The sequence below is a fragment of the Crinia signifera genome, chromosome 2 (genome assembly GCF_055691185.1).
Source record: "Crinia signifera chromosome 2, ASM5569118v1, whole genome shotgun sequence".
Classification (NCBI taxonomy): Eukaryota; Metazoa; Chordata; class Amphibia; order Anura; family Myobatrachidae; genus Crinia; species Crinia signifera.
The window spans coordinates 338,636,062-338,650,595 of record NC_139218.1 but is presented as its reverse complement, the minus strand read 5'-3'; the positions used below and the strand labels follow the sequence as shown (position 1 = coordinate 338,650,595).

General features: G+C 46.2%; 1 pseudogene; it reads left to right on the top strand.

Annotated features, from left to right (window-relative positions):
• The first annotated feature begins 12,550 nt into the window (after window positions 1-12,550).
• Window positions 12,551-13,840, top strand: LOC146058535 (kinesin-like protein KIF19 pseudogene; annotated as a pseudogene).
• The last annotated feature ends 694 nt before the right edge of the window (window positions 13,841-14,534 follow it).

Sequence of the window (14,534 nt, the reverse complement as noted above, 5' to 3'; positions counted from 1 at the left end):
TATATTGACATTATGAGCGGGATGTATTCATTTTCATCGCCGCCCTTCTCCATGCCCCCGAACTGGGCCATACTAACATACGCGGCTGGCATCGCGGTGGTGGTCTCCGTCACCTCCTGGGAGCCTGCTTTCCCCCGGCAGTTGGGACAGCTCAGTGTAGCTGTCCCCGGCGCCCCCCGCCCCCCTGCAGCAGGAAGGACGTACGGCCGTGTTGCTAGGGGGAGGAAGGGCTTACCTTCCGGGGTCCAGGAGGGCCTGTAAGAAGGTAAGCCCAAGGGAGGGAGAGAGGGGGGGTCGGCGAGGCGGTGGGGTTGCGGCGGAGGCGGCAAAAAGAAGCCCATAGGCTTCTATAGGGTATCGCCTGCCCGGCAATATTGGTGCGGCCGGGTAATAGTACATAGGAAAATGTGGTAAAGCAGGGGTTTTACCGCATTTTCCCCTTAGTACATCCCGCCCTATAACTGCTCCTGGTTTTGTAGATGACCTCTTGGCATGTAGCACACGTAAATACTACAGGAAAAAAGAATTCCCTACTAAATGTTACAGTATCCATAATAAAACAAACCAGTGACATTGTTGTGTTGCTAGCGCATAGTAGGTCATTGTTCTGTGAATGGAGACATGAATGGAGTAATTTCTTTCAGACATTCTCTGCATATGGCAAGAGGGACAGCCAGCCCCTGTACTTATCACTCTGACGTCAGACTGATGCATGACCAAGATTACTACAGTGTTGGCCTTTAGCTCAAGATAAAAAGGATTGCGGATGCCAGAGATAGTGGAGCTTTTTGGCAGTGGATACGGAGATAACGCTTGGCTAATCCCAACTGTAAATAAACGGTATAAATGCCTGGCTACTAGACATGAACAACAGTATCCAAACTCTAATGTCAAAATACTAGTTCTGCATTTGTCTGGGACATTTTGCACATATCACCTCTGGAATTTAGGACAGCCACACTGCAAGTCAGGAGTAATGGGTACTTCCCCCCTCAGCACTAATTGTTTAATTTAATTCCAGGAAAATGAAATTTGAAAAAACAAACAAACTTTATCCTTCTCTTGTTTTAAGCTTGACGGCTCTTCTATCAGACCCAGGAGGTGGCTTCCTAGTGTCATCTGAAGTTCTCATCCACATCTGTCCAGCGGAAGTCCCTGAACATGCTCCCCTCGCCCATGGTGTGTCCAGCTCTGTGAATGGCTCCTGGATCTGACCACATTTATTTTCTTAAACCACATGTCCTCTACCCTCTCTACGTTATGCAACTTTGTCATATCTTGCTTCCCTGACCACTTTGTGTAGTGCCAGAACATACAGTATTTGTGAGCCCCCAGGACCCCCAAGGGGTTAGAATTGGATTTCTTAGTGGCCATGAACCTAAGTTGGACCCAATCAACCCACGTTGGTTTCATCCAAATCAGTCCAACAGTGTCCGAATACATACCTGACAAATAGAAAAATAACAGATGACAATGTATGTAAGAGAAAAGGAACTTGTGTAGCGCCAGCAGATTCAGTTGGATGTTATAGTTGTTAATAAACAGCATTGACTTCTCCGCAGAGGTAAGTGCGCCGCTGGTGGTAAGTGTAATGGTATAAGTAATCAGATCTCAAAAGTATCATTGCACAAGTGAGTAGCTTTACTAGGGAAGGATGTCCGAGGCTCACCATCAAATGAGGAAAAAAATATGAATATGATTTACGCACAAGCAAAAAACCCTACTTGCGCACGCGCAAAAGCATCCCATGGGTATTTGAGCTGAATTCTGCTGTATTTTAACATCAGATGTCCATTGAATCAACATCATTTCATGGCGGCTACAATTGGAAAGCAGTCATTGGGGCAGATGTATTAAGCTTTAACAAGAGATAAATCCAAGGGTGATAAGGAGAGATAAACGGCCAGCCAATCACCTGCTAACTGCCATGTTACAGGCTGTGTTTGAAAAAAGTCAGTAAGGAGCTGATTGGCTGGACGTTTATCTCTCCTTATCACCCTTGTATTTATCTCTTGGTAATGCTTAATACATCTGCCCCATTGAATGGTAAAAAATACTAACATCAGAAGAAAAACATGATGATTGTTAAATACCATCGAAAACCGATGTCCATTCCTAAGCTTTAACCACTCTGACATAGGAACAGAGAGATATAGGCACAACTCTTGGGAGTGCTGCTGGAAAACATAATAAAGTCCATCACGAATAAACCACTGCTGTGTTTGTGTCTAGCCCGAAGTCCTAAAGCCTCCCAAAGGGCCTCTAATTACATTGCCCTGTGTATGTCCATTAAATGGCTGCAGCTTTAATTAAAATCACCTGGAATTTTCCAGTGAGACAACGGAAGTGAGGAAGCCTGGCTGTCAAGTGAAGAAGTCATAAAATAAATGTAGCGTTATTCAGCCTAATCTTACATTAGTGTTTAACTATGATAAAACTCAGCTGTATATTTTGTGTCTGGAGAGGACAATGACCACGAATGAGACATAACTACATTTAGTCATTACATGGGGCTGATTCACCTTCCAGTGAGCGATCTCAGACACTGTGATGAATCAAGCTCCTAAGGTTAGACCTGGAAGCTGTATTTCATGTATAATAAAATAATGTGCTGAATTAACTCTGAAACCTAGTTCTAAGATAAGCAGGAAATACACAGTTCCTTTGTTTACCAACGTGTTACTGCGAGAAGTAAAAGTTAGTGATCAAAGGAATCAGTTTTTTTGGTTCATGCTCCCGTTTGTGCACTTAAAAGTGAAACCACAAACTACACAGCCAGAATTCCTGAAATGTAGTGGCATTGAACTGTAGTGCACTGTATCTCGACTCTAGCACGCTCCTATCCCACTGTGGTGTGTTTATACAGATAGCAGCATGTGTTCCACTGCCCATTACCAGGAGCGCACTGGGCCAGCAATGGGATTGGATTAACCCCTGCTGACCCATTAAGTTTCTGCAGCACTACTAGCATGCCTCCTGGAAGACTTCCATGAAAATAAGGCAATGTGCTTGGAAAGTATGTCCATATGTCTAAATATAGGAAAGACTAAACAGTACAAAATTTATTTTTTCAGTTACATGTTTTCTCCTTTTATTGAGCCAAATACAAACACAGCAGCAGGATTTACAAGTGCTCCATTGTATGTAGAAACACGATGCATAGATCTCCATTATTCTAGGTTCGAACATGTTCCAATGATAATATACAGTACGTGCCATCAGAGTTTCCTGGCATCTTTTTAAGTTTGTCCATCAGACCGTGTTTTCAGGATAGGCCTTATATATTGGGCTATGGGTAAAAAAAATGGAACTGGTAGTGTCCGGTCGGGGGGGGGGGGGGGGGGGGCTGGGGGGCCTACCTGTGGGGTAAACTGTGCCTGCGACACCTGTCGCCAGGGAGAAGAGGAGGGAGAGAACACAAGCAAATAGGACACAGTCCACCTGTCAGCACGTCGGCTCAAAAAACAGTGAAAATCCCCATGTTGACCTTTTGACCGTGACGACCTAATGCTTGTGTTGACCTAATGACCTGTCGACCTAAACCCATGAAGACCTACACCCATGTTGACCTTGACCCATGTCAACCTAATGGTGTCGACCATCTTGCAGTAGACCCAATGACCATATGCCTTTATAAAGTCTGTGCTTTTTGCTGATTTTTTTATGCTCCTTCTCATACTCAATATATATTACATAAACTCCTGCAGAAGGATGATTAGAGACAGCCCAGACTCTCATTGGCTAGTTTCTTGAAGTGTGATGCCCAGGTGCCACACAACACAAAGTACACACAGCTCTGACAGCCCCTGGGGGAACCAGCCAACACATTTCTCAGCTATATGTCTAGTGTCTGATTGTGTGGCTCTGAAACACTGCCATCTGGTGGCAGTGAGTGAAACTACATCTCTTGCTCTCACACCTGCACAAACACAGATGCAATGACAAGGTAACAGACTAGCGTTTGAAGCAATGGCTCCGAGAGGGAGTGCTAGTTACATATTAGAACATGCATGTTTATATGTGCTAAGTGTGGATCCTCCCTACACTATGGAGGTTATTCTGGTTGATACGCTTGCATGTGAATTTGCACGCATGCATAACTGACGCAGTCCGCATGTGCAGGTTTCAGAGTCTGTGCACGCTCGCACGCTTGTGCACAGAAATCCGCTTGTGAACGAGTCATAAAATGAAGGCGTGATGTGGGTGTTTCTATGGGCACGGCTTCACCAGAAGGCAAAAATGGGTGGAAACCTGGGTGTATACAAGGGATTTGACCAAAACTGCTGAGTGGTGGCTTTTGCAACCTTGCGTGTACACTTGCAGTGCTTGGGCTGAAAAACATTTGCAAGAAATAATTGACTCTCAGGTCTTGCAGGGCTGCAGCTTAGCGGACCAACATTCTCAACACCAATCAGCACGCACAATAGCTAAAATACATACACCAGCACACAATACTCACCCATGCACTATACAAGTTTTTCTCATTAAACAATTAACTAACCACATCTACTTAATGCAGGCCCAATGTAAGCACACTATTGCACTTTAAACATTTCTACCTTTCATCCTTCATATCTAATATATATCATACTTGCCCATAGGCGTGCGCAGCCCATTTTCTTAGGGGGTGCAACATTGGGGGGGGGGGGCGTGTCCATCACCATCTATTGGGCGTGTCTATCACCGCCTATGGGTATCAATACAAACTAAATAGGTGACTTAGTTATGTATATGCACTTCAGAATACAAAAAACAGGGACAGGGCTTGACAAATTTTTGTAAAATAGGGACCATAGAGACAGTGTGCGCACCTAAAATTGACACCGTAATGCCTATTACACGTCACACAGACATTACATAGTATACCACATGCCATAATGCCCATTACATGTAGTGCCTCACACGGTTATGCCCATTACGTCTCAGACTATGATGCCCAATACACATTATGCCACACACCATGATGCCCATTAAACATTATGCCACACACCGTGATGCCCATTACACATTATTACACATTATTTGACACAAGTGATGCCCATTACACATTATTTGACACAAGTGATGCCTATTACACATTATGCCACACACCATAAGGCCCATTACATGTTGCGCCTCACACCGTGATACCCATTACAAGTGCGCCTCACACCGTGATACCCATTAGACGTTGTGCCTCACACCGTTATACCCATTACAAGTGCGCCTCACACTATGATACCCATTAGACGTTGTGCCTCACACCGTGATACCCATTACAAGTGCGCTTCACACCATGATACCCATTAGACGTTGTGCCTCACACCGTGATGCCCATTACACATTAAGCCACACACCGTGTTGCCCATAACACATTATTACACATTATTTGACACACGTGATGCCCATTACACATTATGGGGGGGAGGGGCATGACAGGGGTGGGCGGGGGAGAGGGGAGTGTAAGGAAGGAAAGGCTGGGGAGAGCAAGGGGAGGATTATATATATGTAAGTACAGTATGTGTGTGTGTGTATATATATATATATATATATATATATATATATTACACACACAAACTCATAATGTTGTAATGCTTGTAAATGTGGAAGTGCTGCCTTACTTTCAGTTATGTGGATGCCTGGTGGGGCAGACAGGCTGTGCACAACGTGACTTCTACAGCACTGCAGGTCCTCCACACCTCCTTCCTTCTCCCTGCAACCTGCGTGCTCAGCCAGTCACTGAGCCGCAGGCTGCTGTGTCAGATATGATTGGACAGCTGAGCCATCGCTCAGCTGTCCTGTCCTATACGGCGCTGGCACCCTATATGGTGTTGTCAATCATCTCAGCTGCAACTAGGTCCCGGGAACCGGAGCAGAGCGCAGCGCAGCGCGATGACCGATAACTAAACACACAGCCTGTCCCTGGCAGGCATCGGCACCCACCGCAGACTCCGCTGGCGGGGTCTGCCTGGCTGCATTCGTGCGGGGGGGTGCCCAGTCATTAGGAGGTGCCTGTGCACCCCTGGCACCCCCCGTGCGCACGCCTATGTACTTGCCTACCTGACCCTCTCCATGAGGGAGAAAATGCTCTGTTCCTGGACTTCCCTGGTAATGTAGGATTCTCATTACCTGTGGTGAAACACCTTTCTTATCAATTACCTAGGGCAGTGGTTCCCAACCTTTTTTATCTCCCGTACCCCTTGATTAGGCTTTTCATTGATGAGTACCCTTCCTCTCAATTTAAATATAGACAGTACTTATGAGTGGAAGTGAGGGGCTTGCGTATCCTTACGCATGTCCTTATATTAAGGAGTAGCAAACAGGAATCCTGCCCTTGTGTGTCTGGCCGCTGGTTGTGTATTGTCTCCAGGGTTCCCACTTACACCTGTAGGATTAATGCCCCCCCCCGGTCGGCGATCGCTGTGATTGGCTGTTCAAATCTGAACAGCCATTCACAGCGTTTCCTGTGTTACCGGCGGCTAAGCCGCTCGGTAACACAGGGATTCACTGGTGATCGGTGCTGTCAAGTACAGCACCGATCACCACCGATGTGCAGCCCCCCCTCGAACCCGCCGGGCACTCACCCGGCAGCAGCAGCGGCTCCCCCGGCTCCCCCGGAGCGTCTGGAGCGCACGCAGCGCTGCCCTCCTCCCCCCTCCCCCCCGCAGCAGCAGCAGCAGCATCAAGCTGCATAAAAAGTAAAAAAATAAACATATGCACTGAAAAATATATTTATATATATATATATATATATATATATATATATATATATACACACACACATATATATATATATATATATATGTGTGTGTATATATATATGTATATATATATATATATATATATATACACACATATATATATATATGTGTGTGTGTGTGTGTGTGTATATACCGCACCGATTACCACCGATCGCCAGCCCCCCCCCCTCCCACCCGGCAGCCCCCCTCCCTCCCACCCACCCGGCTGCCGCAGCGCCAGCACCCCTCCCACCCCCCCGCCAGCCGCAGCGCCAGCCCCCCTCCCAAAGCTGGTGACTAAAATGGGGTCACTTGTGGGGGGGTTCCACTGTATTGGTGCTTCGGGGGTCTTGCTAATGCGACATAGCACCCACCATTCATTCCACCACCAAAAATCACTCCTTCCCTTCTGAGTCCTGCCATGCACCCAACTGGTATTTTTTGGTCACACGTGAGGCATTGCCGTACTCGGGAGAAATTGGGGCACAGATTTTGGGGTGCTTTGTCTCCTTCATTCCTTGTGAAAATAAAAAATTTTGAGCCAGAACTGCATTTTTCTGTAAAAAATTACATTTTTTTACACAAAAATGCAGATCTGGCTCAAAATTTTTCATTTTCACAAGGAATGAAGGAGACAAAGCACCCCAAAATCTGTGCCCCAATTTCTCCCGAGTACGGCAATGCCTCACGTGTGACCAAAAAATACCAGTTGGGTGCATGGCAGGACTCAGAAGGGAAGGAGTGATTTTTGGATTTTGCAGCACAGATTCTGGTTGAATGACCCCCGAAACACCCATACAGTGGAACCCCCCCACAAGTGACCCCATTTTGCAAACTACACCCTTCAGGGAATTCATCAAGAGGTATAGTGTACATTTCAAACCCCCCGGGGTTTCACCAATTTTGATACAACTGAGCTGTGAAAATGAAAAATTAATTTTTTTCAATTTCACTGCCCAGTTGTACCACAATTGGTGAAACCCCTGGGGGTTTGAAATGTACACTATACCCCTAGATGAATTCCCTGAAGGGTGTAGTTTGCAAAATGGGGTCACTTGTGGGGGGGTACCTAACTTTTAGCATCTTATGGTGCCTAGAAACCTACATGGTGCCTAAAAAATAATCTCATAAAAAGGAGGCTCCAAAATCAAGTAGGTGCTCCTTCTATTATGAAGCCTGTGGTTTGGTCACCGTGCACACTAGGGCCACATATGGGATATTTATGAAAACCAAAGAATTGGGGGAATCAATTTTTAGTCACATTTCTCTAGTAAAATCTACTGTGTTCCTTAGAAAAATGTATTAAAATTGCAAATCTGCAAAAAAAATGAAATTTGGAAATTTCACCTACACTTTCTTTTAATTCCTGTGAAACACCTAAAGGGTTAACAAACTTCCAAAATGCTGTTTTGAATACTGTGAGGGGTGCAGTTTTTGAAATGGCATCATTTATGGGGGTGTCTCACATACAAGTCACTCAAAGTCACATCATAACTGACCTGGTCCCTAAAAAAATCAGAGTTTGAAATTTTCTTGAAAATTTGAGAATTTGCTATTCATATTTGAAGCCTCCTAGTGTCCAAAAAAATGAAAATGAGGTTGAAATAATGATGGCAACATAAAGTAGACATATGGTCTATGTTAGTTATTCACTATTTTGAGTGGTAAGATTATTTGTCTCACAAGCAGAAAATTTAACATTTTGCAAATCGCAAAATTTTCCATTTTTTTACGACATTTTGGTATTTTTCACAAAAAAACACAGACTGTATCGACGAAAATTTACCACTAACTTGAAGTACAATGTGTCACGAGAAAACAATCTCAAAATCACTGGGATAAGTAAAAGCAAAAAAAAGTTATCCCCACTTAAGTGATACATGCCAGATTTGAAAAAAAGGGCTCTGTCAGGAAGGCAAAAACTGGCTCTGTCATGAAGGGGTTAAGATTCTTAAATTAGTTCCAATAAATACAATGAAATGAGTCAAATCATGTCATTAACTAATGCAGTGGTTCCCAAACGTTTTAGAATCACAGCGCCCTAGAGCAGTGGTTCCCAACTCTGGTCCTCAAGTACCCCCAACAGTGCACGTTTTCCAGGTCACGCAACAGGTGCATTCATTATTCAGACACATTTTAAAAGACCCACAGGTGGAGCTAATTATGTCACCTGTGATTCTTTGTGGAGACCTGGAAAACGTGCACTGTCGGGGGGTCCTTGAGGACCAGGGTTGGGAACCACTGCCCTAGAGTACCCAAATTTTTTTCCTGGCATCCCTAGGCCAAAAGTTTCTTATTTAGTAATTTAGAAAAACAATGAAATATTAAATAAATTGTTGTTATATGACATCCTTAGGGTCAGTTATGTGGTGAGTGACAGGATTTGCTTCCATTTGTCCACATAGTTTATAATTGGAAGCCACAAGCACTGGTTTTGCCTATTACATTGACCAAAAATACTTTGAATTGGTCCTGGACCACCAATCCAGGGCAGTTCTTCAAGGGTTCTGCGGCACCCCAGGGTGCCACGGCACACAGTTTGGGAACCACTGAACTAATGGGGTGAGAATGGGTTAACTGCGTGCGTATTGTTAGCGTTTCGAATGAAATCACCCACAGAGGCTGTTCACATGCACCCTGATGATCTTGTGGACACGGCATTGTGTGTAGAAGCACACAAGCATGCGGATCAGAGGCGTACCTAGATATTCGTGGATCCCATAGCAAAAGTTTGTAAGGGCCCCCTATTTAGCAACTGATGGTGACAAATGTATGTAAAACATATTACTTAGACAGCAAAAAGGGGCCCCCTTTAGCTCTGGGCCACATAGCAGCTGTACCCCTTGCACCTATGGTAGTTACGCCCTTGGTGCGGATACTTTGAGTCCACTCCCCTTTGGGTACCATTGCAAATGCTCATGTTCTCATGTGTTATGGGCGTAAATTTGCATGTCTGCGTGCGACTACTGTTCGCACAAGTGTGTGCGAACATGCATGCGAAAGAATCAACCAGAATAAGGTCCGATGTGGTCTGCGTCGCAGTTGCCACTGGTTTGAACTGTGGCCTGAGTCAACCACTTTATTCCTTTGGAGGTATGGTCACAGCAGTAGAGGAGGGAAGTGCACAGGGACAGAATTCCAGGAAAAGTCTTTCACAATTGTGAAGCACCCTCCAATGCGTCCGGGATCTAACATGCAGTGACAGCAGTTATCGCTATCGTTATCCCTGCAAGTTTCCTTTAGGACACAGGAGGAAAAATTTTGTACAAATAAAGATTTCTGCCGCGATATGGGCTGGTGCGTCTATTAATACATTAATGCTGCTTTGCCACTTTCAAATCTGCTTTCACCCGTATGTACTAACATATGCGGCTGGCATCGCGGTGCGGTAACGGAGACCCCCCCCCGCGATACCTGTACTGTGGTCTGCGGGGGGTCTCCGTAACCTCCCTGCCAGCTCCGAATGCCTACACACCGGGGACAGCTAAGCAGGCTGTCCCCGGCGCCTCCTCCTCCCCCTGCAGCCGGAATGACGTCTGTCTGCGTTGATAGGGGGAGGAAGGGCTTACCTTCCGGGGTCCAGGAGGACCTGCAAGTAGGTAAGCCCAAGGGAGGGGGAGAGGGGGGGTCGGCGAGGTGGCGGGGTTGCGGCGACGCGGCGAAAAGAAGCCCATAGGCCTCTATAGGGTATCGCCACCCAAGGGGATAACGATGCGGCCGGGTAATAGTACATAGAAAAATGCGGTAAAACAGGGGTTTTACCGCATTTTCCCTTTAGTACATCCCGCCCTTACTGTATGTAGCATAATTTTTAATAGGCATTATGGTGTTTGGCATAATATGTATTGGAGATTATGGTGTGAGGCTTGTCATGTAATGGGCATTATGGTGTACATTTTTAATGCGCGCCTTTGGCGCGCAATGCCCCTATTTGTGAAGCATATTGTGCATTACTGCTCAATCTGTTTAGTATAGTGCAGGCATGTCCAAACGATGTCCCTCAAGCTGTTGTGAAACTACAAGTCTCATCATGCATTGCCACAGTTTTGCTATTAAGGATTGCTAAAACTATGTCAAGGCATGCTGGGACACGTAGTTTCACAACAGCTGGAGGGCCACTGTTTGGCCATGCCTCGTATAGTGTGTATTTTGGCTTGATCCATGTGGCAAAATGTGAATTTTGCCTTAATCTGTGTGGCATAATGTGAATTTTGGCTCAATCGTGTGAATTTTGGCTCATTCCATGTGGCATAATGTGTAAGAGGCAAGTACAGTATAAGGGGGTTACGATTGTGTTGCATGAATTGTATAAGGGGTATATGGTGTGGTAAACTTAGGTGACCATATAAAAGGTGCTGAAATGTTGTCTACCAAGTTTTGGCTTTCAGTATTTTTTTTATGACTTGAATGCCGCCTCACCCCTCAAGTATCTTAGGACATTGGCATCCTGTGGGTGCACCTTTGGAGGGCACCGCCAATATATCTCCCTGCATTTTTCCTATGCCAGTCCCCTGCCTTTTCCAGGCATATATAATTAGTTGAAAGTATTTACACAAATAGAGACACACCCATGAGCAGACCACCCAACCAGAACACTGATCATGCCCCCCACATAATTAGGTGCTGGCCACCACCCCTATTATTGCGCATAATAGGCCCTTGATCATTTTCAGCTCCAGGCCCATTTAGACCTTAATCTGGCTCTGGTTATATACACACATAGCTTCTGCCTTAGGACACACACACACACCCACCCCCGCGGCCCCGCCGCCCAGCGTTATACACAAACCCGCCCCACCCCCTAGGGAAAAGACCAGCGTTATACACATCCCCACCCCCTTTGAAAACACCGCCCCCCACCCACAGCTAGGGCTACAGCACACGCCCCCCAATCAACCATTACCAACTGGTGTAGGTGAGCGGCGGCTCCATACCCCCCCCCCCCCCCCTGCGAACAGGTTGTTTCCCCCTCAGGGTAATCTGCAGGTGCTACCTAGTCATAGGCGTGCGCAGCCCATTTTATTAATGGGCCTTGTAGTCATAGGAAAGTTCATCACTCTCTTCTCTACACGCCCTATTTTAGGGCAAACTGTTACCAGGGTTAAACCCATTTATATGAACCACTGTAACATAGATGGGGTCAAGTAAGATTTCAAGGGAACTATAACAATCACTTTTGTGGCTTATTTAGGTAATTTAGCAGCAACATCTGTGACCTGCAGTTATGCTGTCGTTAAATATAAGCAACCACTTTGACTTCCTCTATATCTGAAGCTGACTGGGTGACATCTATTTTATTGGGTATAAATCATTTTATATTTGAGTATTATGTATTCGGTTCCTGTAGGGTGACCACCTCATCCCTTTAATCCTGGAGACATATTAATTACACAGGTTCTGTGGCTGGCTCACTTCAACACTCAATTTCAACTGTTTTTTTTTTTTTTTAAACAGCCATCAGACTTCATTCCAACTGTGTTTTTTTAATCAGCCACAGAACCTGTGTAATTAATGTGTGTCCGGAATTAAAGGGATAAGGTGTTAACCCTAGGTTCCTGGGAGCACCTCCAGATAGGTAATACAGGAATACAACTTTGTTAGAATCCAATGTACCAGCATGCCCTGGATGAGATACACAGCAGGGCCCCTCTGCCACAGGGCACATTGTGATGTCACTATGGGCTGTAAGGGCAGATTGTGATGTCACAATGGGCTGTGAGGGGGGTATAAAACCATCCGCTTGCTGCTTCCTGGCTCATAACTGATATTGCTGGACTAGAGCCAACACATATAATTTCTCATTCTTTTCTGAAGACTGACGATTTAATAAGATGGAGACTAAAAGTGACAAAGCTACAGATCATCAAGTGGCTGTCGCTCTGCGCATCCGTCCATTTAATAAAATGGAGACTAAGAACCGCGCACAATGCATCGCCCACCAGCTGGGACCGCAGACAGTGCTACTGCAGGACCCTGGTGAGGACCCTAAATACGTCCTGCGGCGCTCGACCAGGACAAAAGAGACAACATTCAAATTCAACCAAGTGTTTGACCAGGCAGCGACCCAGGAGACTGTGTATAATTCCACAGTGAGGCCCTTAGTGGGTGAGCTCCTATCCGGGTACAATGCTGCCATATTTGCCTACGGCCCAACAGGCACCGGGAAGACCTTTACTATGATGGGCAAGGCCCGTGAGCCCGGAGTAATGTATCGCACCCTGAAGGACCTGTTTAATGCCATTGAGGAGACTGGAAATAGAAAAAACTTCTCTGTATCATTGTCATATGCTGAGATCTACAATGAAAGAGTCCGGGACCTTCTAAGACCTTCCTCTGGGTCTTTGGTCATCAGAGAGGATCCCAATGGCAACACCAAAATAGAAGGGATTGCCGAGTTCACCCTTAACAATCCTGAGGAGGCCATGACCCTGCTGGAGAAGGGGAATAAGCGGCGCTCTGAAGCTCCCACTGCCGCTAATAAGACCTCATCCCGCTCCCATGCAGTATTGCAGGTCACCATACAGCAGGAGGACATCGATGGTGTGAGCACAGCCAGGCTGTACATGGTAGACCTGGCAGGATCAGAGCGGGCAAGCCAGACTGCAAACAGTCGCCAGACCATGAAAGAGGGAGGCTACATCAACCGCTCCCTTCTCGCTCTGAGAACCTGCATCATGGGACTGCGTGACAAACCAGGCAGCCATAGAAACTATCGGGACAGCAAGCTGACCTGGCTGCTAAAGGGAACACTGAGCGGGAAAGGCCGAATGGTCATGATCACACACATCAGCCCCGCGGACAGTGCCTATGAAGACGCCCGCAGCACAATGACCTATGGGAGCAAGGCCAAGTTCATCAAGACACAGGTGGATAGGAACCGTGTCTGTGTCCCCCATAAGATCCCCAAGGGGACTAAAGTGCTGCCGAAAGTCTCTCATCCTCCAGAGCTCAAACACAAGACCAGAGCGCCGAGGTATGAGGATGATTATTATGTTATGAGACGCACCTCTCCTGTAGTCCCTAAGGCAAGGAATCTCCAGGCTTTATGTGAGATAAAGGCTACAGCTCGTTACAGGAAACGTTCCTCCAATTCTCAAGATCGAAGACCTCCATGGCGATAGGCACATCACTGGTGCCGGTAGGAACAGCACTCGGCCGACATGAACAGCACTCGGCCCGGCAGAAAGATGGGGATTAGGGCTAATGGCGATACCCCAAAAACAAAAACGACACTGGGCAGCCACCCCATGGGTGTGTTGGAAGAGCTGCTAATTATGTGTAAAACGCTGACGGCTACATCCATCTCATTGGGAACATGATAACTTGCAGAATTGACCCAGGACAACAGCAGGTACGTCAGCAAGTTATACATGATTTGGGCTGTTAGCGGGTTTATGGCATCCGTTATATAATGTGATGCTTAGATCTTATAAGGATTATGTTAGGGCAGAACCAGTAGAGGGGGGATGAGATCTTTGCAGCATCTTCCTGGCATCCTCAAATATTTATTTATTATTATTTACTGACATTCCCATTGTGCTCTAAAATGACCATCCAATCAGGTCCTGTTGTTTTACAATCACAGCCTGTATCACGGCAACAGGAACAGGTTAACATTGGGGCGGATGGAGCTGCAGCTCCAGGCCTCCACTTAGAAACAGGCCCGTCACCATGACAGAATGATGATCATCAGTCAGGGACCAGCGGGTCACATGGTCGGCCATAATCATAACCATAGGTGTGCGCACATTGAGTGTTAGGGGTGCGCAGGCACCCCCAAATGCTGTGCCCACCCTTATGGACAACTCCCTGCCG